The sequence below is a fragment of the Corvus brachyrhynchos genome, unplaced genomic scaffold, assembly GCF_000691975.1.
Source record: "Corvus brachyrhynchos isolate BGI_N302 unplaced genomic scaffold, ASM69197v1 scaffold23, whole genome shotgun sequence".
Classification (NCBI taxonomy): Eukaryota; Metazoa; Chordata; class Aves; order Passeriformes; family Corvidae; genus Corvus; species Corvus brachyrhynchos.
This window is the reverse complement of record NW_008238983.1, coordinates 7,718,857-7,746,057: the sequence shown is the minus strand read 5'-3', so window position 1 is coordinate 7,746,057 and position 27,201 is coordinate 7,718,857. Positions and strand designations below refer to the sequence as shown.

At 38.1% G+C, this 27,201-nt stretch overlaps 1 protein-coding gene across 1 annotated transcript in view; it reads left to right on the top strand.

The window, feature by feature from the left end:
* Positions 1 to 27,201, top strand: part of FBXL7 (F-box and leucine rich repeat protein 7) — a 288,381-nt gene that overhangs the window by 140,607 nt on the left and 120,573 nt on the right. The window contains exon 3 of the mRNA XM_008637189.2: positions 10,119 to 10,208. The gene's annotated coding sequence lies outside the window, so the exon portion shown is untranslated. The remainder of the gene's footprint in view (positions 1 to 10,118; positions 10,209 to 27,201) is intronic.

Genomic DNA, 27,201 nt, shown 5'->3' with positions numbered 1-27,201 from the left:
CCTGCTCATATTCTGGGGATAGATCAGCCTCTGTGTTGTTTTGGATAAATTTTATTCTCAGTGTTCAGGTGGTGACTGCAGCAGCAAATTACAGTAGTATGCACAGTCTCTGTGCAGAGTTGAGACTAGAAGATTAATTTAAGTAATTGAAACACAGAGTTTTCAATAGGAATAATGGAATTTTCTACTATATTAAAATGATCTGTTAAAACTGTGTTTAAAAAAAATCAGACAGGTACTGGGTCTTTGTTTTTGTTTTGTGGTTTGGGTTTGGTTGTTTTTTTTTTTTTTTCATATTTTCCTTGCAATCATTGCCAGACATCTGTGGTTAGTGCAACATTAGAACTTTGCATTTCATAGAATTCAGAGAGAAAGGAAGAAGAAATCTAAAGTTGATTGCCAAATGTATTGTGTGAAACCTTAGTTTGATTTCTTTTGTCGGTATGGCTTTTTTTATAGTCTTAATTGTTTTAACTCAGTTATGTGTGCTGATGAGTTTCATTTCTGAACCTGCTACAATGTGGCTTGTAATTTTGCCAAACTTGAGTGTTAGTTGAAAAAGTAGGGGTATTTCTCAAGCATGTAGGTTCTCTCGTTTTAGCTGCCTTTAAGATATCACTCTCTCTCACTATATGCCTTTTCACAATTCTGTTTTATTTAGTTTTTGTAATCCCACTATTTTGCAAAGTCTCCTACTTGCATCCTTGAGTCAGCCACTTCCCTTTCCCCCTCTCCCCCTCCCTGTATCCATCAGTAAAGAAAAGCTGGAAGTGACTGTGCTTATCTAAAAGAGTAGAGTGATCCTTGTCTGCTCTTCCTTAGCTGTCAGGTTCTTTTGTTCTTCTTTAAGTAAAGAAGGCATCTCAGGCTGTCAGATCTGTATTGTCATGTGAAAGATTTTTGTATCGCTTTTCACAGCGTACACTGATACCAGAGTACTTTGTATGATGTCTTAATAAAGGTTTCTCACTTCCTTAACTCTAACATTAACTCTGACTTAACCAGCTGTCAATATTCAAGCTCAAAATTTGGGAGATACTGTGGGGTTGGTTTTTGTGGTGTTACTATGTACTACACCAAAAAAGCTGCTCCCCCAGCACTGCCACAGCAGCCATCTCCAGCTGTGGGTTCCTTCTGCTTCCACTGTACCTGGCTGAGCAGTAAAATTGATAGTGTAAGTTTAGTATTAACCTTTTTTGTTTAGATCTTGGAACTAGTTGTTTGTGAAAATCTAAATACATATTTTAAGTGTTAATGATATTATTGTGGAAGACAAACATGTATGTGGTGGGTTTGATTTTGTACTACTGAACTATATAATGAACTTCAGACCTATACCAAATGTCTGATGCATTCCAGTGCAATAGCAGGTTGCAGCCACTTCAGAATCTACACTGGAGTTTATCCTCTCAGGCTCCCTCCACTCTTTGGCACATCTCATGCGAGAAGGTGCAAATGAAGTCTCTACTAATTTATATTTGGTATTGAACTGCATAGTCATTGGCTTTTCTGAATGGAAAGGATTAGCATTTTGTTTAAATTACAACAGAGCTGGGAAAAAACAGATTTGAATTAGCCATTAGTGGGGAACTTGTCAGTGAAGTGACTTTCTCAGAGAAAGTATAAAACTAGAAAAAGGGTTTTGTTTTGACTTAATTGTGTTTATTAATTTCTTATGTTGGTTTCATAATTATTTTCAGATGTTGGATTAAAATGGTAAAGGTTAGGTAATAAACTTGAGAACACTGAATCTCAAGTAAATGCCCATCTTAAAACATGGTGGTGATTGGATGAAAATTTGTAATGGAAAGTCCTATGTTGAATGAATGAACAGTTTCTAGGAAAATTCTGTGATTGGTAGGAAGGCCAAAGTTTTATTTCCCTGTTGCTTTGGCAAAGTAGAAGGTTACAGAGTAGGAACCATTTTTGGAATACAGGCTAAGCCACTTCAATGAAAGATAGTATTTTAATACTTAGTCGTGAGACGTGCTAGTCCTGCTGAGTAATAAAAAAAGATGTTAAAGCTTTCTCATCTTGTTTTCTCGCTTTGAGTTCAAGTAAGAAAAGTACTTGCATTCTTTCTTCTCAGGCAGCCTAGACTAAACAGTTCATGGGCTTTTATCAGTGTGTGTTTGAAAAGTAGAGCTTAACACTTGGAGTGGGTGCAAAGTTTGGCTGCAAATAAGCATTACCTTCCGGCATTCAGGCTGCTTAGCAGGTGTCAAGAGAGTAGCTTGATGCATTATTGCTTCTTTATAAACCTAGCAGTGGAGCGTGCTGTTTGTCACTGTATTGTGAAATCCTGTGATAAGGCAGACACGTACTGTCTTCAAAAATTAGGGTGACCTTAGTAGTGCCATATAAAGGTTCTTGGTTAACAAGCCTCATGGGTGAGTGCTGAAGTTCTCTAGAAAAGGGATAATATCTAGAAAAGATATTATCTGTTACACAGAGGAGGCAATATGTGCCCTGCCTCTTTTTAGCCATTAGACTAGATGAGTCCACTTGAAGACTTCATTAAATAAAGTATTTAGCTATTCTGAACTCATAGTGAGTTATTTAGCACCAAGATGAGAGTTGAAGATGTCCTGACTACAAACCCAGTAGGCTTCTAGCACAGCAACTAGAATCTCTGCCTATGTGAACAATTTTACTTAAGCTTCATGATTTTAATCCAGACTTTCTGAAGTCTTGCCTTGCTAGTAATAAACATAATTCTTCTAAATGGTTCTGAAGAAATCCCCCACCTGCACTTTACTGTATGTTTTTCAGGCCTTTCGCAGTATAGTGCTTGAGCCATTGTGTCTTGCTAGCTGCAGAACTTGCACAGCCATATTTACATCAGAATTAAATAATGCTTAGTGCCTTCGTTGTTACAGCTTCACCTTTCAAGTGGCTTCTTGTATCTGGTTGTAAGACTGACTCAAAAAGGTGACACGAAGGGGCTGTGCCTCAGAGCTTCCCTGCTCTGAGGTGCCTGCCCACCCATGGCTGAGGGGCTCAGCCATGCCCTGTGGTGGGGCCGATGGAGCTGGCTGGTGCCTGCACCTGAAACAATTTCCTAAAAGAAATAAAAAACATAAGGTGGCTAACTCCCTACCAGAGATATGTTAGTGTAGCCTGTTGGCGTTTGCAGGCGGTTTTGTCGTGTGCTGTGGTACTTGAGAAGGTGAGGCAGGCACTGACTGGAAGAGCAAAACTGGCCAAATTGGCCTGTGGGACCTGAGTTGAAGTTCAGCTTAAAACTTACAGAAATGCTGTAGAACTAAGTGCACTATTTCATAGCTAAGTTATGCCAAATTTCACAGCCAAATTTCACAATCCTGGAAGCTGGAGCTGTGGTTTAAAAATAAAAAAAGTAATGTAAAAATGCTTGTGGAGATTTCACTTGTGAAAGTTTTAAGAAATATTGTCCCAAAGTGCCAGTGCTGGCACATATCTGCAAACTCTTCCAACTTCAGCGTGCTTCCTGTGAAACATTCAGTTTAGTTCCTTTCCTTGGGATTGGAGTTTGTGCAGATTACTGTTTGTTTTATCATATCCTGACAAATGTTGGGTGGAATGAAATTTGGAGCCTGCTTGTTATATTGGCGCATGTTTTAATTTGGGAAAAAAAAAAGAGCAAGCTTAAGAGCCATACTGCTAAGATTTTAGGGCAGAAGGTCAACATGAATTTGTAAATGAACATATTTTATCCTGAAAGCAGTTCAGTGAGTAACAATGCTTGTAGGTAGGTAACTTCAGTGTTGAAACAGTGGCAGTTTGCTCAGCAGTTAAGAATTAATAGGTGGAAACCAGTTTTATGACAGAATTTCCATTGGTACAAATGTAAAGTTCAAGGAGAATGATTGTCCACAGTGTGTAGTCCAACTTTACTTTGGATAAATGAATTGATATATCGCATCTTTAAAGGATGCTGTATATCTGCAAAGCCAAAGTACTGCACGAGGCTGCTGATTTCTATGGGAGTACTTGGAAGCATACTAGGAGTCTGCAGACTTTGGAGGTGCAGATTGTAAAGAGATACACTTGAGGTTTTGGTGATTTGGACCAGCATAATGTGTGTCATGGAAACAAGAGAAGGAAAAGAGATTTTTCTTTCCTCTTGAATGATCCCCGATGCTTTGAGGTTTGGATTGGTTTTTTTTCTGGATCTCTTCTTGATGTGGTTGGCATGTATTTGATTTTAAAAGAACTTCTCTGAAGATATAAAAGAGAAAGTAGTGATCATCTGGTAGGAAAACCATGCACATATGCACTTTCGTGTTGAGAAATTTAATTTGTATAATGTCATGTGGATAAGAATTGATGGCTTAAGTAAACAAAATTTTCAGATTTTTTTACATCAAAGTCGTTGTAATATAACACTTTTGGACAGTTAAAAAGATTAATGGATATTCTGAGCTTAATTGCTTTCTGCTCTCTTTTCCTAAATGATTACTTTGTTTTTCTGTTTTTGCATTTTGTCTTATGTTTCACTTCAGCATGGCAAGACGTGGATTTGGCCCTACTATCCATTTAATTCCTGAGTGTAGCGGGTTGGGTTTGTAACCGGGCAGAAACACCATTTTAGTGTAGTGGTTTGGTCCAAAATACTCATTACTGCTTATCTTCTGTGAGATAAGAATTAGGAGAAACGCAAAGCAGGCACCAAACTTGAAAGAAATATAAAGAAGTTTATTAACAGACCTAAAAGAGGGAAAAAAAAAATTATACCACCTTCAGAACTCTCCTCCTCCCCCCACCTTCTTCCCTTCTCCCACTGACAATGTAAAAAGACAACCCTTAAGATGTTCAGTCTGTTTACCACTTCCATAATAACCTTGTTCAGTCCATTTAGAAAGAGAAGTCTCTTCTTGCTCATGCTATGAAAACATTATCACAACGAGACAGCCGCCCACTTCCAAATATTGTTCAGTCCATTTAGGAAGAGGAGTCTCTCTGCCTGCGTGTGAGTCCTTTCCCCCGACTTGCAGCTTTTCCCGCAACTGCTTTCGAGGGTCCACTCTTGAAGTTTTTTGGGGTACAATTTTAAGGTTGAGCCGTTCAGAAACAAAAACAGAGGCCCTTCTCCTTCCCTGGGAGCAAAGGGTCTTCATCATCTTCATCGTTAGGACTATCTCTGGGAGCATCTCTAGGAACTGAGGTTTTCTCCTTTCCCATTTGGAGCAAAAGTCCTCATCTGGTTCATCTCTAGGGACTGAGGTTTTCTCCTTTCCCGTTTGGAGCAAAAGTCCTCATCTGGTTCATCTCTCCCTGTCCAAACTTCTCATGAAATTACAGCTGCGTCAGCATCTGCCTATCTCAGCGCAGGTGCTTTTGCTCACGAGTTGAACACTCCACCCCCCATATCTTCATGAAATTACAACAGGATACTCTGATATATCATAGCTTCACAACAGAATTTCAGCTTTAAGCATCTCCTCTCTCTCTTCCCTCAGGTTTTCAGCTCTTCACAGCAATAAAAAGGGTTAATCTCACCTCGGCCTGGCAGCTGTGTGGCTTATCGATGTGTGGCCCGGCCCAGCCTGGCCCAAGCAGGGCCTGGCCGGGCCCACTGGGCCCTGCTCGGGCCCTGCAGCCACCTGTGCCAGCGCCGGAAATGAGAGAGAGCTTGGAGGGGGAGTTTGCCTATTCTTAAATGTGGATAACAGAGGTGGTCACAACTTTAAGTGGCTTAGAGAATTGTCCATATTCAAACTGGCCAGCTGGTAGGTTCTATCAGGTCCCAGAGGAAGCTGTAAGCACCCCTTAGCAAGGACATCCCTTCCAGGACTATGCTTGCTAACCTATGACACTGAGGTACCTGTCACTGCCTGCTGAAGAAAGGTGTCATCACATAAGAACTTGATGTCAAGAGAAATACTGCTGTTACTTTCCAGGGTGACACATAAGAAACAATGGTCAGGTCAGCCTATCTTTATGAGATCTTAGAAGGATGTGTAAAATAGGGCATGCAAATGCCCATACACCAGAATCCAAGACAAATGTGCTGCAAAAAAACCTAGTAAAATTGTTCCAGAGCAAGAGAAGGGGACTCACTGTGGTTCAGACTAGGACAGGCTTTGCACATGTGGTTCCAAAAATAGTTTTTCAGTGTCATACAGTTATAGACTGTGCTTTCCCAGGTAAGTTTAAATTGCATTGATTCTGTCCTGACTGACTTGTGATGTCTTTGACACTTCTCAGCAGTGAGTGTGACTGGCAGAATCCAAAGTCTGCAAAACTAAGATAGGAAACACTTTTATAAAACAAACATAACATTATAGTCAATATAGCCATCTGTGATGATAAAAAGAAAGTTAAACACATTATTTTAGTAGTCATTATTCAAAAGAGACAAGGCAGATTTAATGAGGCTGTAGGGCTACTGAGTAGAAAGACATCTATGGCTGAAGAGTATATGTGGGCTACAAAGACCTGAAGACAGACAATGTTCAGAAGAAGTATCTGTTATATTATGTGCTTGCCTGATTCTAGCTTTCTTTCCAGCAGGATCAAAATGTAATCTGGAGGAAATAGCATACTAGGTTAGATGGCTGGAATCTTGTTCCTTCCACTATTGTAAGATTTTGGCACTAGTAGATGGAAAAAAAACATCTGTACTTTTGCTTCTTCAGAAGCAGGTCAAAGAAATTATCTGAATTGCAACTGTGTAGCTGTGTGATTCTTTGCAGGTGTTGTGAGGTTCGTGGTACCTTCACTCCCAGTGTGAATTATGTTGTATTCTAGGAAAATAGATTTCTTCTACCATATCTACCTACTACCATAGTAGTGCAGTTTCCTTTCTTTTCGATTGCATCTTCTGGTTGAGAAATAAAGAACTGTTGACTGTATGAAGGAAACTCTAGATGATTGCAAGTCATGTTAGGGAAGCTTTTGGCAGGCCTTTAATTTAAGCAGAGGATCAAATACAGTCATTACTGCTCTAGTCTTTGCAATATTGGCCTCTGTATGATCCTTCTAGTTGTCATTGCATTAGAACTGTTGTCAGGATATATTTATGTGCAATGGCTTTCTCAGTGTGCTTTCTGAATTGGAGTGGAACTGGCCTCTGGAAACAGTGTTATACTGTGCTTTAAGTTTCCCTATGGCATTAGGGGAATCGGCAGTCTTTGAATTTCTGTGATTCTAATATTCCATGTAATCATTTAGGTTGGAAAAGACCCTTACAATTGAGTCCAACTGTGAACCCAGCACTGCCAAGTCCATCAGTAAACCGTGTCCCTAAACGCCACATCTACATGTCTTTTAAATACCACCAGGGATGGTGACTCCACCACTTCTCTGAGCAGCTTGTTCCAATGCCTGAACACCCTTTCAGTGCAGAAATTTTTCCTAGTATTGGATCTCAACCTCCCCTGGCACAACTTGATGCTGTTTCCTCTTGTCTGTCACTTCTTACATGGGAGAAGAGGCCAACTACAATCTCCGTGCTGAACAGCTGCTGCTCTCCTATCCTTTCCTCTTTGGAGAATATTTAAAAACTGTTATGTTTTAGCTCTGGCACGTGTACATGAATCTGCAGTAGCCAAATCTAGCCTACTAGAAGCTTTGTTTTGCACAGAAAAAAGCTCAAAAGATATGTATTGTCAGCTAGTCTCTTTGAAACACATTGAAAATTACTAGAAAGTATGTCTTGCTTCCTCCTCATCTGAATGGAGTGTTTCAGAGTAGGCAGTAAGGAAAAAGGCTAATTTTGGGGCTATATACAGTAAGAGAAGACTCTATCTAAAAAATAATTACAGGTAGAACTGTATCCAACAAAAGCAGTAACTGTGGATATTTTTTTCCTTAATTTTTAGTTTTAAATTCTTACAAGGTGTTAAAATGTTTCAAAGTTCAAGTAGATTTAAATGATAAATTTCTACACTTACATTAGGCATTTCACAATTTCTATAGAAGTGTGCAATTGTAAATATGTTGCTGCTGGGTGTACTGACAATTAGTAGCTTACAGTGGGTGAAATATTTTGGTTATGCTCTTTGAGGTGGGCTTGTATTTGGGGTAAATAGAACTACTATTGGTAATGGGGAGGTATGGAGCCTGGGAAGCATTCACTTTGTGAAAACAACCCATGCCAGGTATGACCACCTAGCAACTCTGCTGCTATTTGGTATCACTGACTTCCTCTCGCTCTTCCCTCCCCCCCCAAAAAAAAGATAAGTTATTTTTTAGAGGAAATCCTGTTTATTTGCTTTGAGGAAATAATTTTCCAGTTACTCTGTTTAGTTTTGTTTTCTTTCTATTAATCTCTTAAGGAGTGCTGATACCCCTTGGAATTTTGTTTTCTGCCTCTGCTGTTGGAGTTTTTGATACATAAGGACTTGCTGGTAGTGGCAATACTATCTAAATACCTTTCCTGTCAGTAATGATTTCATTATCAGGTGCTGCAGGTGTTTCATGTTCTTTGGCCTCTTCCTAGGAAAGAACATTTAATATCTATCCTTGCTTTTCTCTTCTGCCTTTCTTCTACCACAAACCTCGTTGCCTTAGCCGGAGAGTTATTTTGGGGCACTAATTTCTATAAAGACCCCACAGTCCATTACTCCAACTCATGTCACAGCTTGAGAGCAATTGAAGTGATATTCTGGAAGTGCTGCTTCTTGGTTTTGCTTAACTTCTTAAAGGAATGTAAAAAGCAGTTAGTGAATCATTGGAAATACACTTTTTTCTCTCTCTCTCTTCACCCTGCCCAACTACTAGCTTTAGCCATTTATGTTTTTATTTCCTTCTGGCCATTTTAATATCCTTTCACTCCACTTCATAATCATCTCTCAAATCTAAGCATGTTAACTTAAGCAACTTTCTGAGGAGAATGATTCTCTAGGGCTGGCTGACAGATTAAGTGGCAGTACCTCCGTTGTGAAGCAACCTACATTTGCACATTCTCCAGTCGTTTCCCATTAAAACTTAAATCCTTGTTCTGTTGTGGCACCTTTAAAAAGCAGACCTCTCCCTTACATCTAAATGTTATGAAAACCAGGCATACTGTAACCCAGAACCCCAAGGAATGCTTGATTGAAATAACAGATCAGAAAAGTCTCTTGCTAACATTCCTGTGATTATAGGTTTACTCAAGTGACAGAAACTTGGTGTCAGCTAGATTTCTGCATACAGCCTAATTTTGGTCAAAAAAATAACACAGGTCTTAAAGGCTTCAATGATGCAGTGTTTGTGGGGACAGGTAACTTCTAAAAATGCAACAGTACTCACTGTATTTCCTCTCTCTAGAATTATCTCACTTATTGCTCATTGGGTGGTTGGTCTGGTTCCTGCTGCAGAATACAATGTATCCCCCATTAGTAATTACTGAGATTGAGTAGAATGAGGGAAGGGAAACAGAAGTGACTCCTTAGATCCTCACAGGTAAACAAAAAGACAGCTTTGGTTTAGACAACTCTGTTCTTCTGTAATATCTATCTGGGTTAATTTTTAATGTGTATTTGGATTTCTTTTGTTTGTAACTTGTATCTAGAGTTTGACATTCTGCATGTAGGTCTGAAGACGCTGATGTAGGAAATTCAGGAAAAACTTTTAAGAGAGAAAATAAGAGAAGGAACATCCATAGGTTATGATTTACAGTTAAAAACCCTCCACCATTAGTGAGAAGTTAGTTTTGAAATGGTGTATTACATCATGCAGTGAGCATGGTGAAGGAGAAAACAGATACCTTGCTTTCATTTTCACATGACCAAGTGACTTGAATGCATGATGTGAACACATAAAACAGAAATCTAAACTCATTTAATGTATTTTGAATGTAACCATTTATCCTGATCTGTGTTAGAGGTATTTGAATGAGTAAACTGAACATTTTAGTTCCTCTGATGTTGTTAATCACAAACATTTCATTTACAATGGAGCTTAGCAAATGTGTAGTGGCACAGGAGACTATTTTCAGCCTTAATACATGTGAAGATGCACATGCTAGAAGTTACAGTGCAGTTAACTCCTACCCTGGTGTGTACAAAATGCACATCAGCTGCTTTAAACTTAGTTTAAAGCTTCCTGGAATTGTTACAGGCTCAGATATTGAAGGTCTTTCTATTTCAGAGTTGATACTCATGTTTGTTCTCCCTCTCTCCCTCCCTCTCCACCTCTTTCTCTTTTTGCAGGCAAGGGCAGCTCAAGCATCTCATCCGACGTGAGTTCCAGTACGGATCACACACCCACCAAAGCCCAGAAGAATGCAGCTACCAGTGAAGGTAGGCAGCTGGTACTCATTACCCAGGTCAGGCCCCCCAGCAGAATCCTAGCAGTTTTCAGAAGAGGAACCACTCCTCCTCATTCCTTCTGTGTACAGTAGCGTTGGTCTGCTAGAAATTCAAAAACAGGTCTTCCTTTAAACAGTTTTCACTTTCAACCTGTGGTAGTTTCTGATTTAAGTTTGTGACAAAGGATTTAAGATACTTCTGCAGAACCCAAATGTGGAGGGTTAGGAGTAATTTTGTGTGCCACTTCTTCAGCAAAGACTTTTATACTTAAGGTTTTATATGATCTGATTTTGCAGTTATATTTAAGGATATGCTCGATGGAAGCTTTTTGAAATACGTTTTAGGTCAAATATCAGCCTCTTTCTTTTCATACTGTGAACACCATGAAAATGTGAGTTGTTTGAGAGGAGTTTTTCAAAAGTATAGCTGTGGGCATGAAGAGATGACATAGATTTAATTAGGTCAATACACCTCACCTACAATTACTGGAGTATGTCATCACCCAGGGCTAGATTTTTAATGTCCAGGAGAAGGAGATGTCTTATCTGTCAGTATTAGCACAGTGTTGTACTAACTGGCCTATGAACAGAGAAATGCTGATTCTTCCTTTCTGACTTCTTACATGTGAGTAGGTGTGCTCTGTTAAATGGAAGTCTATTTGCCCCAGCTTTTACAATTGTGTCTTTGAAGGCTGAGAGGAAATAACGATATATAATGATGTAAGCTAAAAGGATTTTTAAAAATTGTACATTTATATGCCTTAACTAGTATTTCTGTTTAATTCTGTCATAATGATTTGGTTATATTTGGTAGTAATCAAATAATAATTCTGATTTCTTACACTTCTGTTACTACAAATTAAGTTACAAGCTCTGATTACTCTGAGTCTAGCTTTATTTCTTATGGTTAAAAGAAGTCAGACTTTTGAAAAGTTCTAGTTTGGCAAGTCTGACTATGACTGTAGAATCTGTTCAGTAAAAGCAGTTCATGTAAGTAATAAATGACCACATAAATCACATAGGCTCTGTTGTTGGGCATGCATAATCCCCCACAAAAAATGAATATCTGGCACCTACGAATCATTAGAGATACCAGTTTAGAATCTGTGCCAAGAAATTTAACAATAAACAGATAAATGGTTAATAATGTTAAGTTGAATAGTAGACTTCATATTTCTCTAAACCGTAGATTCAAAAGTTTTGATGTGCCTGAAAGAGGTGAATTACCACGACACAAAGTAGATTTAGGAAGTCCATTCTCTGTATGACAGCCAGCAGTAAAAAAGAAAAGAAACCACAAAAGAATAGTGGAAACTCTGAAGTCAGTACTCAATAATTGCTCTAAACTTCTGTTCTACTTCAGTCTGTAAAGCATTTTTTCCCCCTTGGATTCAAATAAGATAACACAAAATAATCCTTTATTAATCTCTAAGATTTATGTTCTTAATTTAGCCCATTATAGAGCCAGTGAATACTAATGTTGACCCTGAAATCTTCACCACTAGTTTGCAGCTGATTAATTCATTAGAGAGGGAGGCTTAAATGCAGGCCAGCAGATACTGTAGTAAAAATATGTTTTTATGAGTTCACATGCAGAATCAGAGTTCAGAGCAGTGTAATTGTGTATTCTATACTTGGAGGAAATTTCAGATGTTAGCCTAATTTTTCTGTGCCCTGGAATAGTGTGATTTGACAAACACTTATTTTGACAACAGATTCAGAAGAATGTAATAACCAGGGAGCATAAGAGTTATGCAAAGGATAGTGAGACCAGAGACATGGAAGCAGTTGGGGCAAAACAGGTGCTGTTGAAACTGGTGCTGTTACTGGAAGGCCCATTTATCAACTTATGTGTCTGGATTTTTTACTAATGCTGCCTCTTTTCTCCATGAACAGTAGACTTATGTTGAAGGAGGATTCAGCTGATAATAAAGACTCTTATCTTCCACAAGATGAGTTGAGTTCTGCGCTTATGGAAGGCTGAATGTTTTTGTACTGTTCAGTTATAGAGAGTAATGTCTAGGGGCCAGCTAATAACAGGAGTCTGATTGTGTTAGATGCTGTAAAAGCAGTGGCACTTACGTATTTTGGGGTGTGTGCATAACATTTTTTAACTGTTAGTTGAATTTACCTACTCCATTCTAGTATTTGCCTACCATGGTACAGTGGGTAGTACATTTATATTTCTTTTCACTGGAGACTTTACTGCAGGGAGAGAATGCTCCAATTCTGCCTGTATTGTAAATTCACAGCACTGTGTGCTGTCCTATGAATGAGTCATGTGTCATGTGGCGAGCTGTAGGTATCTAGGTTTGGCAAGGGAGGGACTAGGAAACATTGCAGGTGAACTCTTCTTCGCCTTCATTGCCATGGGAAATGATCCTGATTGAGCACATGGCAGATGGCTTCTTTGCATCCTCTGAATTTTTACTGCCAGCTGAATTCCTGAGTGCCCACCTCTGTGAAGAGCAGAATGTTTGGGGCTGAAGGCCTTTCACAGCCTCTGCTTTCCAGCTTTTCAAACAGACCTAATTCTTTCCAGTTCTGTACAGCTTGTCTTCTGTTTCTGTAAGACAGGTGACAAAACACTTGTTGAAGCTGAATCAAGGGAATGCCTTGAAACAACTAGAAAGGAAATTTGTGGGACTGATCCATCCTAGCTCTGGTACTGTACAGCAGAGAAGCAATCATGTAAAGTACTACTTAGGCAGGTACAGATTCCCAAGAGCTGCAAAATCCAAGCAGGATTCTTGCTTGGAAGGGCGAACCACCTCAGGAAGTATCTGACAGCAGGTGTTGCCATCAGTTTAAGCAATCAAACCATACTCTTCATCCTGATGACTGCAATCATGTTACCTGTCGAGTTTCAGAGCTATGATGTTTCTCTACAGAATGGGTACTAAAACGGGAAACAAGATGCTTGAAACGGCTTGTGTTGTTCCACTCCTAGATATGCTGTTAAGGGAACATAATTTACCTCTTTTGATGGGCACAGGTGGTGCAGCTATGGCCAAAATAATGGTACCCTCCCTCACATTGTGGATTTAGAGCATCTGTAGAGTTGTGGAATATTTTATATTTCAAAGAGACAAAATGTTGGTCCTGCTATTGAGTGTGTCTGGGTGATCTTCCCCCAGAGAAGGACAGTGTGTGTTGGTATCCTTAGCCAAACAAGCTTCACTCAGTGATGCATTGGAGGGGTAACCACTACTCTGTTTTTGTTGCATAGAGGAAAGCAGACAGTACCTGGCAGACCATGCAGCTTCTTAAATTCAAGCTTTGAGATACCAGTGATGCACTTGAGAGGGATGCAAAGGTGAGGCTGTACTGGTGTTGAAGCTGGAGTCCAGTGGCTCTCACTTTGTGTATTTCAGTGAAGGGAAGGTGGCAAAACCCAGATGTCTGGTCCTCAGTGTAAATCACAGGCTGGAGAGACCTGCTTGTTTGGCTACAGCTTGGCTCAGAAGGAAGGTGGTAGCCTGTGGGTGTGCATGCATGCTGATGCCTCCACACTGCCTCTCTCCTGAGGATACAGCTTTCTTTAGCTTTGAATATCACTGCCTTTTACTTCCTTCCCAGTCTCGGACGTTGTCTGCAATTCTTTACCCTATCAATCAATTATAGTTAGAAACTTGAGAACGCATGAGTTTTTACTACCCCCCATTGCTCTTCTGGCAAGTGAAAGACTAAATGGATTTTTGTGGGCCATTTAAATGCAATTTGCTAGACACAGTCTCAGCTGGAATATTGTTGTCTGAAACTTGATTTAGAAGATTAGACTGAATGAATGTTTTTGTATGGGTTTGCCTTGATCAGGGAGTTTTCTTCTAACACTTACCTGCAAAGCGTGGAATGTTATGTCCAAGCTGAATGCTTTGTATTAGCTTGACCGACTGTTTTTCAAATAAAAGAAATCAATACCGTTTGCAGCTCACTATAGAGCCATTAAGATGTAATCCAGAGGCAGCTTTAAGTTGAGAGCTCATGTATGAGCTCAATTAATAAGTTCTAATTTATTTCTCAGCTTCTGTAAAATCAAATTGAAGGATTAGGTCTGAAGCAAAACACTATTTTAGCAAGGGGACTCAGTGCTGAAGTACCTCTGAATATATCCCATTAAATCTTAGTATTCTGAGTGTTGCAAAAATATGGTGAAGCCAGCTGCTGTATTTTGAAGAAGATAAAATTTTTTCTGCTTTTAGTTGACTTCTAGAGACCTTCAAAGAGTTAGTATTTTACTTTGTTTCTCCTTTTGCAGTACTCTGAAAATTCTAGAGTGCACTGCAATGTATGTTTAGTGTGCAGATCAAATGCTTTTTTTTTGGCAGTAGCTGTTTGTATGCATCTCAACACAAGGTACTTCTTCTGCACTTTAGGTGTGTACTAGAAAAGCCCTCCCTCTCATAATTGTATCCTCCTTCCTGTTTTAGTTGTATCCTCCTCCTGCTGGACTTGATGGTGCAGGGTTTACAGTTGGACTTGATGATCTTAAGGATTTTTTCTAACCTAAGTGATTCTATGTCTCTCAGAGCAGCAGGGCATATAGCTTGGTGGGAACAATTACATTCATTAGAAACCATTCCCTCCGTTAAATCATCTTGGGGGGCAACTATGTGAAAATGTAGCACTTTTCAAATATGTAGTGCTTTAATTACTCATGTAAAAGTGCTACTGTACTCTGCAAGATGATGGCGTTTGGTTGATCAGGCTGTGTTTGTGGCCTTTGGCCATCCTGTTACTGTGGGACCTGGCCACTGAAGCTTCTATATAGAAAAATGTCTTTTCCCAGAAAAAATTGACCTCAGTATCAGAAAACGTTTATCACTGCTCTACATGGGAATATATTAAGTGACATTTCTTGAACACAAATTTATTTGGGTTGTGTGCCTCTCATTTCACCTTACAAGTGAGGGAACAAAGTACTTGTTATAGGATACTTTCAGGGAGGCTGTAATTAATTTAATTTCTTTTGGCTTCACGATCAAATTCTTTCAAAACATGTGGTATCTTTTGGATCTCTGAGTAATTCTTAATTTATTCAATGAATTTAAGAGGAGAAGTGCTTGTGTTGTGGACTGTGATGGACAACATGAAAAATTTGGGAAGATGGAGCAGGTTCTTTCCTTCTGAATGCTTTTTGTATTTTAAATGGTTCCTGACTGAGAATCAGCTCAAACTGAGATTCAGGTGAATGCAATCCTGATCTTTTTTCAGAGGGAGATAAAAATCTCAGAGAACTAGTTTGCAAATAGACATCCTTTCTGTGTATTAAGGTTCACATAAATAGGTAGGTAGCTATGCTTGGTATTTCAGCATTCCATTGAAGGTTTTGAGTTGTTTGTGTAGCCTCTTGGGGCGCTGAGCTAGGTGTTGTGGCAAAAGACTATTGCTGAAAAGAGATGCAGTTTTTTACCTGGATTTTCTTGATGATCACTTATTTCATCTGATACCTGTTAAGAAATCTTTTCCCACTACAGTTCTTCACCGTTTTTCTTTTCATTTTCTCTTTAACATTAGAATTTTATTAACCCAGTATCAAAAATGAAAACCTGTAGGGGTTCTTTCTGGACGAATGCAAATCTTTGCATAGCTCTATTCTTCTGATGGCAGTTCTCTTCTTTTCATCTCTGTCCTCATGTCTTTGCAGCCTTTTATTGGGTATTTGGGCTCTTGGTTCTACTGTTGAAGTTCTGTCAAAGCAGGCTTTCTGTACACCAAAGTGTGTCAGAAGTTGATATGAATGCCTGAATTTGTCCCTGCTTGCTTGGAACTGGGTAGAGATTCAGTTGGCTTTGAGTGAACTGTGGCTGTTTTGAGTTGGTAGTGAAACTGGAGACTAGGTAAGTTTCCTGGGGTTTTGTGTTACTTTTCTAGCAGGGGAGTTTTCTAGAAAAATGAAATGTTGCATTGCAGAATGTGCCAAAACAGAATCATTTCAAGCCAAAAAGATTGAGAAGGAGTAAGAGGGGGCTGAAAGGCGTGACAGGTAATAAATCCAAAACTATAAACAGTTTGGCCGAATAAACAAAGCTCACTATTTAAATTCCTTTAACCAACATATCTGAATGCATACACAAATATAATCACCTCAAGCAGTATTTGAAGGTACAAAGTTGCATAGAGCTTGCTCTTAAGCACTATTTTTTTGTGCTTAACCACATCTTGATATGCTTTTGCTATCTAATAGGCAGTGTTCCTGCAGAACTGTTCTGCTAATTACAACAATACCATTACAATCAGCATTTAAATTAGAGTTCAAATACAAGGCAAAAGTAGTTGGGACATTGGCAAGGTTAAACCTGCAAATTGAAACCTTACGTTATTCTGGCTAATTTGTACTGAAATGCTATAGCCAAATGTTTAAAACTTGCCCAAACAATACCAAGAACAAATTGGAAATGTACATGAAACTGCAGTCTTACTTGATCTGCTGCCTGAAATGTGAGACCCACCAGAGCAAATGCAGTTACAGTACAGTTAAAGAGAAATGATCCCAATTTAAAAACCTGGCATTAGCTTTTCCAAGTAAGGTCTGATGCTTGGTAGGAGTGCTTACAGTTTATTCAATTACCTGTAAATCTGATTTTAAGGAATCCAGGATCCCAAGTATAATTCTTTGGGTAAAATGCTGTACCAAACTACTCAAATACTGTTATCACAGGAAGGTTCTGACACTTAAATGTTCCTCCTGTTATTGCCTATAATAGCTGTCTAAAGTAGTTTCCTTCTCTGAAAAGTGACGTCATCTCGAAGTATCTGAAGAATGCCCAGCATTTGTTGGTCAAAACCGCATCCTTGAATGCTAGACTGTCTCCTAAGACTTCTTGAAGAATATGTACAACCTGATAATGCATATTTAAGTATGTCAGGTTTATCAATTTTTCAGAATTTATGAACTGAGATTAACAAGTTCCTTCAGATTAGTTCTAGTTCTTGATTGAAATAATGAAATAAAATTGGAACAGCAAATTTTTTGACTCTAACTTCACAATCCCTGTTAAGATGCTGTAGTTTAAATTTATTGCATCAAATATCCTGCCTTATGTTCCTAATCTTATCTTTTTATGTCAGCTTGTCAAATGACTGCATAATTTTTAAGACTGATACCACCAACGGTGCCAAAACTAGCAGCGTGCTTGAGAAATATCTGCTTTGAGTTGCTGAGCCATTCTGTATTTCTCTTCTGGCTATTGTACCATAGTTCCTGCTGCTGTGTTTTTCTCAAGTTTGGCATCTCCTCGTTTCTGCCAGCATTCCCAGATTTTCCTTGAGAAGTATGTACTGAGATTGGCTGATGAAAATGGCAGTTCAAGGGTGGATAATGATAATGCTTATGCTCCTGATAATTCTGACTGCTGGATCACCATTGGTTTAGGCAGTTACAGCAGACTAGGCTGGAAGTATAAGCAGAAGTTGTGAGCATGAGTATAATCTGATGATTTTCCATCTATGTGTTCCTCCAGCCTTGATCAGCCACAGCTGAACATATAACTTGTGGCCTGGTGCTGTGTCTGATGCATGGTCACTGAGTGGCCGTTGTGATACTTCCTTTAAAATTTAAGGATAGTTTTCTTCTTGAGCTGTGATGGTGGATTTGGAAATTTGTATCTATTGAACCTCCAAGTAAAATTGTGGTATTAACAATTTAAATTTTTTTTTTTTTTTTTTTTTGCTAGGGAAAAAACAAGTGCCCATAGCAATCTTTCAGCTACACTGGGCTAGGAGATTTCTACTTTACTCTGTCCTCTTGGGTGTACATAGGTTTGCCAGAAGGCAGGCAGGATTTCCTTAGAGGTGCATTATAAATGCTTGTTTGCAAGATCCTGTAGTCATTTTATATCAGCTAGTTGGAGTTACCCTCTCACAAAGTGAAGTACGGAGACTTTTCATAGGCATGTCACCCACTTGAGGTGTTTGTGCTGCCTTGGACATGTGAATGTGTGAGTGGGAAGAAGCTAGATAGGTTTACTGGATGACTGTAACCCGGCATGCTGCTTGCAATCACTAGGATACATCATAAATCTCTGTTGTAAATTTGTATCAGAGTTATCATAACTAAATTTTGGGGTTTACCAGTGCCTAATCTAATCTATAGTGCTTTTAGTTGTCCATAACATGAAGTCCATTTCCATCTTGTATATCTAAGAGAGTGAAATTTTACAGCACTGTGACATATTCATTGTTTGTGGGAAGTTTTTTTACCTTGTTCATTATAGAGAAATAATGTTGTGTGGGAACCTCTGAAAGACAAATAGAAAGAAATCTCAAGGATGTGAGCAGTAGGAATAAATTCTTTTTTCCAGCTGTGATGTTTGCTTAATATGAAGGTATTTATATGTCCATGTAGACCTACATAAACACTGATTATTTGTTTATTTATTAGACACACTCACATTTCCCACCTCCCCCCCCCATAAGAAACTTTGTAAGCCTCATCAGGTAGGGTTTGAGCTTCCATTTGAGCAATAAAAACTTATTGTGGCACCCAGAAGTTCAGAAACTGTTCACTGTTCAGAGCAGTCATTTACCTTGGTCAAGGAAAGACTTGTATGGTAGTTTTCCTTATAGAACAGGCACACATGTAGTCTAAATGATAAAATTATAATTGGACTGCCTTTTGTGGGTTCTGTCCTGGAAAACTATTTGCGTGACCCTTCTGTATTGTGGGCTGAAATAAACCATTAGCTTGAATTCTGCTTTCTGAAAATGCTCTCTTACTTTTCTTTCACTTCTAAACCAAGCTTTTGGTAACTTTTTGTAATCTGAGACAAAATTGCAGCTCAATCTGATTTTAGCTGTGAGTGTATTTTCCCTTTGCTATTCCTATAGAGTTAACTGTCTCAAATTTCTTTTAATGCCCTCATACCTCAGATTTACTTGTACTACACATTTTCTGTCCAGCCTAGGGTTTGTCTTTTGAAAGCTTTTGCCATGTAAAATGTGTGAAGCTGATCAAGAAGCTGATGTGCCTGGTTTTAATGGGAGATTATTCTGGACCTGGATAAAACTCACAATATTCTGAATATGCTTTATCATGTTCCAGTAAAAAAAGATGACATCAGTGAGTGTCAGTTGGTGCTGTTAACTTGACAGGCTACTTAACAAATACGTTTTGAGGAAAAAAATTCTCAAGGAACATTTATTTTCCTTTCCTCTGAAATAGCATTAGATGAATGATAAATCTGCTTCTATCCTTCAATGTTTCATAAAGATCATTTTTGCCACTGTCTAATTAAGGAAGATAGACTCCCATAGCATTTAGTGAAATATGAATATTTGCTGTACTATGCTGAGTATGTCACTCCCAATGAAAGTGTATCCAACTCAAAATAACAGCACTGCTGTTCAGTCACTGGGTTCAGATTTTTAACAATCATATTAAATAGCTATTTAGAATGAAGGAGAATTGGTATCTTCTCACCTTGATGTGTTTATGCATTCACATATTTTTAATTCTGTTTAGAATGTGTGCTTGTATTTGTCAAAAAAGAAAAAAAAAAAGCCCAAAACCACACACAAAATATCCCCACCTAATATATTTTTTGTGTTGCTGTGATGATGCTAGTTGTTTTTAAAATATTGTTCATAAGGAGAAGACTGTGAAGATTCTGAAGCAAACATGAGATTTGGTTGTGAAACACTGCTTGTCATGATTATTGATAGATGTTCATTTTGAATTAGACAGCAGACAAACTGAAAAAACAAGGCTTAGAACTGATGTAATTTATCTCATGTCCTAATTTCTGTTATTGGTTATTCCAGTTTTGGTGTGAACAGAACCCTAAAGCAAAAGAACAACAGGGGTAGCCTCTTGAATTTGGTGTTAAGTTAATGGCCAGACTGATAGAGTAACTTATTATCCTTCATTTGTGCTTTAACTGAGTAGTGTAATTGCTTCAATGCTGCTTAAATTTTGCACCTGCTAATTTCACAGAAATCGGAACATAAAATTTTAGGTCAACTCCTTATGTATCCTTATCTGAGAGAAAGATCTTTTCTCATGTATCTTGGAAATAAGAGGAGTGTAGAAGGACAATATGCAATGAACTTCTACTGTTAAACATTTCCTGATTCTAAATTGAAGCAACCATGTTTAAATATGTGATATTCTGTACTACTTTTGAAGGAAGAATAATAAAACCATAACTAAACAATAACTAAACTTTTTGCCTAATAGGAGAAAAAAAGGATTGTAGTTGGAACTGCAAGCACTAAAACTAGGTAAAAGAAATTGAAAAACAGTATCTGCAAAGTCATAAAAAAAAGAATATGGTTAAAACTATGAGTGACCAAACCTTTGTATTCTACTGTCTATTGCTCAGTATGATATATGATGCTCATAAAGTTAGCAGGCTCAGATACTGCAGAAAGGACAAAATGTTTCCTTTGGGCCTCTTTGTGGAAATTGTGACTTTTTGCCTGAATGGTTAGCCAGTGCATGCCAGAGAAACAAGTATTTTGTAGTAGATGTTTTAGTTAACAGCAAATGTAATCATGGCAGATCTTTGGAATTTGATGTTACTTGGGAAACTGGATAGACTTCCTTTATCCAAAAGATAAATCATAAACTCTATATGAAACTTAATGATATTTATCTTGGGATTGTGTGTGGTTCTAAAATATAAGTCATATAGCAGTCTGAAAATATTGCTTATTGTCTTGGATTAAATTATACTTTCACGCTAAATCCAAGAGTAAGTGTCACTAATTTCAAGTCCTAAGAGAGGCCATATTTCTTCAAAGCTTTGAAGGAGTTTAGTTGATGTCTGAGCATCATTGAACCTGTGGGTGTGTCCCATCAAGGGGCTATCTATCAAGAATAGCTTGAGCTGTGCTTGAAAGGACTTGCACTGGAATAGTGAGGTAAACTGCAGCTAGTGATCAAACATTACACAAAGCCTTTATGAAAAGAAAATAGTTGCAACTTAAGTGAAAACCTGAGGCATGTTTGTCAGCTCCTTTTAACCTGAGGACAAGATCATCTTTGGTATGTACTGCACTTTGGTATGTACTGCACTTTGGTATGTACTGCATATGTCAATGATCCTGGTCTCCATTTATGTCTTGACACATTCTCTGTAGCAAGAAAAATGTATATGTTTTAGGTGCTAGGATGCTATTTATGTGTTGGAGGGTTATTTATTCCTGTTTGTGTTCATTTAGTAGTGTCCAGGAAACTAAATTCAAGATTGGGATGAGCTTCAACTCTTCCCATCTCTGTGCATATTGGAATTTTAAAGAAATTTGGCACGGGAGGATGCTAAACTGTGAACACATCGCCAGTCCTCACCTCGTTAACACTGCATTGCAGTAGTTTGTAGTGTGTGCGTGTTTTCTCAAAAGCTAGAAAGGTTTTGTTGTGTTGGTTGCTTCTTGAAAATTAAACAAGTAACATCAATTTTGTTCTGACTTTGAGTATTTTTTAATACTAATGTGGTTGAAATATCAACGGAAAAAATTTGCTGTCCTTGGACTGTGATCTTTTCAATTCTGACCCAGCTTTGTGGGCAAGCTTTGTGGTCTGGTAATGGTGTGTTCAGCTCAGAATTAAATCTTTTGCTGGGCTTAGAAGTCTTTAGGCTCCTGTGCAGTTTTATTGATGTGCCAGCTCAACATCCTCATTTGTAGATCATGTCTGTGTGAATTTGATCCGAATGAAGGATACTCCTGCCCCCAGTTTGTCGAGGCATCCTGTGCAGGGCTCTGGAAGTGTGACATGATGCCTTTGCTTACCATGCCAGATGTGCTTAATTTGATTCTGTTTAATGTGGATGTACAAGTTAGCTGGAGCTTTTGAAGCTTCAGGTATCCTGGTCAGAGCCATTGCCATTTAACATCTGGAAGTAGTTGAAAAACCATAATTTTCTCTTTTTCCTCAGGAAAGAATTGCAGGCTGACAGAACAAGGCCAGGGAAAACCAGGTGTTTAATTGTGTTGCACCATCTTGTAAATGATGTTGTCTTACACATACATAGTATGATAGTCTTCAGATAGCAGTATTCAAACCATGAATCACTCAAGGGCAAAGGCTTAAAAGTAAAAAATAAAAGCTTATATGTAGGTGTTGAAATACATGGTCTTATTCTCGGTGTTTGAACATTGCATGTTGAATCTTGGGCCTGGGTGAAATTCTGTGTAGGAAACTGACACTGATTTTAAACAGGTTTTATCTCCTCTCTTTTTTTTTTTTTTTTTTTTTTTGTGAACTTTTGACTGTGGAGTTGAACCTGATAACTCCTATTCATCTGTGTCTAATTTTTTAGTTTCAATGGAACGGTCATACTTAGTCACAAACTCAGTACCAGAGCTGAGTCTGAATGGACTATGTTTTAATTTTTTTTTTTGCAATTTCTGCCACAAGTTATTTTAGTTTCATATCACACAAACACCAAACTGAATTTTATTTTGGGGAGGGAAGAGACTGCTCAAACTAAAGGCGCTGAATTTAGATTGGGAAAAGGGATCAGTGATGTTAAAAGACAGCAAAGTAGTAAAGCTGAAGTTGAAAATACATCTTCTATGATGTATTATGCTGAAAAGGTAGGTGTAGATTTAGGTTTTATCTGTAGGGATAACACACTGCTAAGCAATGATAACAAGACATTAAGGCAAATGTAGAGCATTGCATTTCAGCACTTGTCTCTTTACAGAAGGCTTCTGCTGGAAGCAACAAGAGAATCTTGACAAATTAATAGAGAGGTCTAATGAAAGGAGCACTGTCAATTCTAGGCGCATGGAAATCTAAATGCTGGAAGACTAGTACTCTATTGAAGCAGTAATAGGTTGTGATGTTGGATAATTTTGAGTTCTTACACAGTGAAGAACCCTTGTGTACTAGAAAATCCCTGAAACAAGGTCTGTGGCCCGACGGATTATTTTGCTCCAGGCAATAGTGCCTTCTTCACTCATAAATTGGAGCTTATGACTGCAGGGAGGTACCACAGAACTCAGCTGAGCAAATGCGTTTCAGCTATTGAGAAACCGCATGGATAAGCTAAAAAGAAAGTCCTCGTGTTTTGTTGGAATGCAGCAGAAGCTGTTTTTGGAGGTATTATCATAGAAGCATGATTTTATGATTACGTGGAATAAAATATTTTGTATCTAGAATAGCATAGTATACATGCTTTTAACTTCTTTGTGATGGGCAACTGGTGGAATAAAAGTTGAGACTGAAATTTGTAATGTTTAACTGACACTTAAATTGGAAATGGTACAGTGCAGAGTTCATTACTATTCCTCTCACTGGAAAATATTATAGCAAATACTTAGTGTTTTCATCAATCTAGGATTATGCTCAAACACGCAAGCTGGACCAGCAAAATTCTTATTTTTCTGTGTGCTGTCCTGTGACAATAATACCTCTTTGCACAGCCCTGCTTTTACCACTGCTCTGGCAAGCTTTGGAAGGTATCAGTAACCAACACACTAGAAACCTGTCAGATGATGGAAAGGCCTTTAAAGATCTGTATGCCTGCCACTTCCTCCTCTGTCACGATCAAAGCTTGTTTTGTTGAGCACTGTGTTCCCTAAGTCACATGGACGATATCAGACTCCATCCATCTTAAATTTACCTTCTGGAAATGTCTTGCCTTTCCTTATTCCTACACCACTCTTCCACTTTCTGAATGTGAGATGAAGCTGTCCTCACTGCCAGCTTATTTTCTTGAATATGCTCGCCAGGCTGAAATGATATACATCATAGTTACGGGCTTCTTGCTGCCAAACTTTGGTCGTATATATATTGCTCAAGCTGCAAACTTCCAAAGCAAACACAGAGAGGAAATCAAAATTAAATTAATCCTCTCCAAGGATATATAAAGTATGGCTGCACTGAGGTTTACATGTTGAGGGTGAGAGGGACTGTTGGTCGTGTGGGAGGCAGAAGCTGCTGGTATTCACAGCCCTGTTCTATTGCATCTCTTGTCTGGGCTGGAGTTGCTAAGTGTGAAGACCTTAATTTTTGTAATGGTAGCTAGACAAATGACTTTGCTAAACCATGGTTGACTATAGAACCATAGGGCATTCATAGGATTAAAGGCAAATGAGTCACTAATTTCTCTGGAGCCCTTGTAGTTGTGCATGTGCTTCATTTAATGTAGTCAAACTTCTTTGTCGAGACCTAGCAGAGCTCTGGAGTCTTCAGATTTGGACAGTATGAAGGTTGGGTTGGGGACCTACTGTCTGTTGACCTCGGACTGGTTTAGGACAGTGCTCAGTTCTGTTGTACTGCTGGGTTTCAGCTGGCCAGCAGGAGAAATCTATTATATATTTCAAAATTTGGCCAAACTGGCACAAATTTGTATTTTGATAGTCTCACCTGAAATGAAATTATATCCCATATTGTGCAGTTATTCAGAAAGAAATTCCTTAACAAGTGATGGCAGTCATAAATTAATTAACGAACTTCCACAAGCAGAAAAATAGGCTTGATTGCTGGAGTAACAATCATGACTATTCTTCACTAAATATTGTGCACAGGAAGAAGGAAATAAAAACCTTGTCTGTTTTTTCTGTAAGCAGAAAAGGGCTTCAGCATCGTAAATCTAATATAAAATGCCATAAGTGATCACCATGATCTACCTGCTGGTTGCTCTGAAGCTTATTAGATTATTAGGAGCAGTTAAACTTTTGTCTTGGATAATTTAAATAGATAGATTTAATAGATGGATTTAGATGTCTGGTTAATTTCCTTTGAGAAGTAAAGCCGTAACTGAGTAGCTTAATCTTGACTTGTTCTGGGTGAAGAACTTTGACTACACCAGAAGTAGACAAGTTCAAGTGTTGAAAATATGCTCTGTTTATCCGGTTAAGACAGAGAAAAGCATCTGGTTGCAGTCTTGCAATAGTATCTGTTACTGAGACACTGCTACTACTCCCTGTTGTCCAAGATGAGACTTGAGGAGAGTAGTAAAGCTTTTCCAGAAGACCTCCTGTGGTGGGAAGTTGTTGTTGTCTTGCTGCAAGTTATCTGTCCCATCTTTCATAAGCCTAATCTTTGTACAAATCCTATGTTTAATTTCTACTGATAGACAAACAATTTTCCATGGCTTCCCTGCTAAATGTGTCGATTTATGTTACTGGTGAAACTTGTCAGGCATTAATCAAGCACATAGTGTGGACCTAAGAAGGGAAAGGGTAAGAATTATTGTCTGTACTTCTTGATGACTGCACAAGGACTGACTCCTTGCCAAAATGGTTAACAGAGTTGAAGTAATGTGCTGTGAATGTCAACTCGTTGATCTGCAGATCTTGAAACTTTTCCATGAAATACAGAGTCCAGTCATGATTAATTTAATTTAATTGGGGACAATAGGTTTGGGTTGCTTGGTTTTTGGTGGGTTTTTTTTTTTGGTTTTTTTTTTTTTTTATATTGATAGTAAAAGTTCTGAACCCTCAGGTAGAAACTTCTGATGTAATGACATCTCCACTGAAAAGAGGCACTGTTGTGGGAAAAATCAAGGAACTTTTAAGTCTTAGAAACCACTCCTGTCATTTATAATTTCAGTCCATTTCCTCACCCACGAAGGATGCAGGGTGGCTGTCTGCCATGAAGTCAAACTGTAACAAGATGTAAAATGGCGAGGGTTTTTTTTGTTTGTTTAAATGGTGAATGTTAAGTTGTGTTATAAATGACTCATTTATCTGTACTTTGGTTTGTTCTATGTGTAAAACTCTTATTTATAATTTGAATAAACAAGTGTCCATCAGTTCGATACTCTGAATCAAGTTAAGGGTCTGACTTAAATTGTTTTACTTTATAAAAGCTTGGAGCACAAGACTGACTTTGAGCATGTGCTCTATTTGATAGCTATGTAGCACAGAGAAAATACAGCAGGAAGGATGGCGGGTATCTTGCAGTAATACTTAAAAATGCTCAACAAAGTTGCTCTGGGAATTTCATGGTCATAAGAACACAATTTCCTCCTTAAAGGTTTGTAGATTACACCATTGAAAATATTGCAAGATATGTTTATTAGGGGAGACAATTTTTAAGATATTAGATGTCATCGCAGTGGCAGTGTTTTCTCATTGCTTTTTTATTCTTGCTTTTGCCATTTGGTAAGTATAAGTGTCTGCCAAACTAAACTGGTTTTTAGAAGCCAAATGCAGGCCCTAGTAAAAAGGATTTGTGTGATTTTAGGTAGTTTATTTTGCATAATCCATTAATTTAATTAAAACTGATCATAACTCGGTTATGGTTTACTGAAATGTCTGAGAATAAAATGGAAGCTGAATTTTGTCCAAGTTAAATTCCAATATAGAGTAAGGATGATGCTTTAATTTTTCAAGTTCAATGCATGGTAATGGTTAGCCAAAATTTTTTCATTTTCTTAAAGTTGCTATAAAAATTCAGCAATTGCGAAGCTCTTCTTATGTGAACAGATGCCCAAGTGTACATATTTAGTAACTCTTTCCTGGTAGTATCTAATGTATATATTGGTACTGTAAAAAAAGTAGCTTCCCTTGAAAGACAGTGTAAAATGAAGCGTAGCTTTTGCTCGAAACACAGAGTAATTTTATATTTCCATTAGCAGATTTATGCTGGATATACAATATGTGTGTAATTATAGCCATTCTATTAATATATAAAAATATAATGTGCATAACTGGAAGCTCTTCAGTCTTACATGAAGCACTAGCAACTGTCTGATTTAGACTATGGAAAATAAGTATATATCCCTTTTCTAGCTTAATTGAAAATTATTCTGAGATATTATGATGACTTTTTTCACAAGAGTAGGTTTTAATATTTGGCTAACATTGTCTTCTGCCAAGAAGCATGGCTTGAAAAGTAGTCTTTTGCATCTTCAGATTTCATATGTGTTTTTTTTTCCCTGTCTACCTTGCACTTTTTGTCCTGCGTACATAAAACTATAGTGAGAAAATTGTTAACAGTATTGAATCGCGTTACTTTTCCCTTTTGTCCCCATCTTATTTCAGAGGCCAACTTAATGCTCCGTCTAGGTACACTTGATAAATGGAAT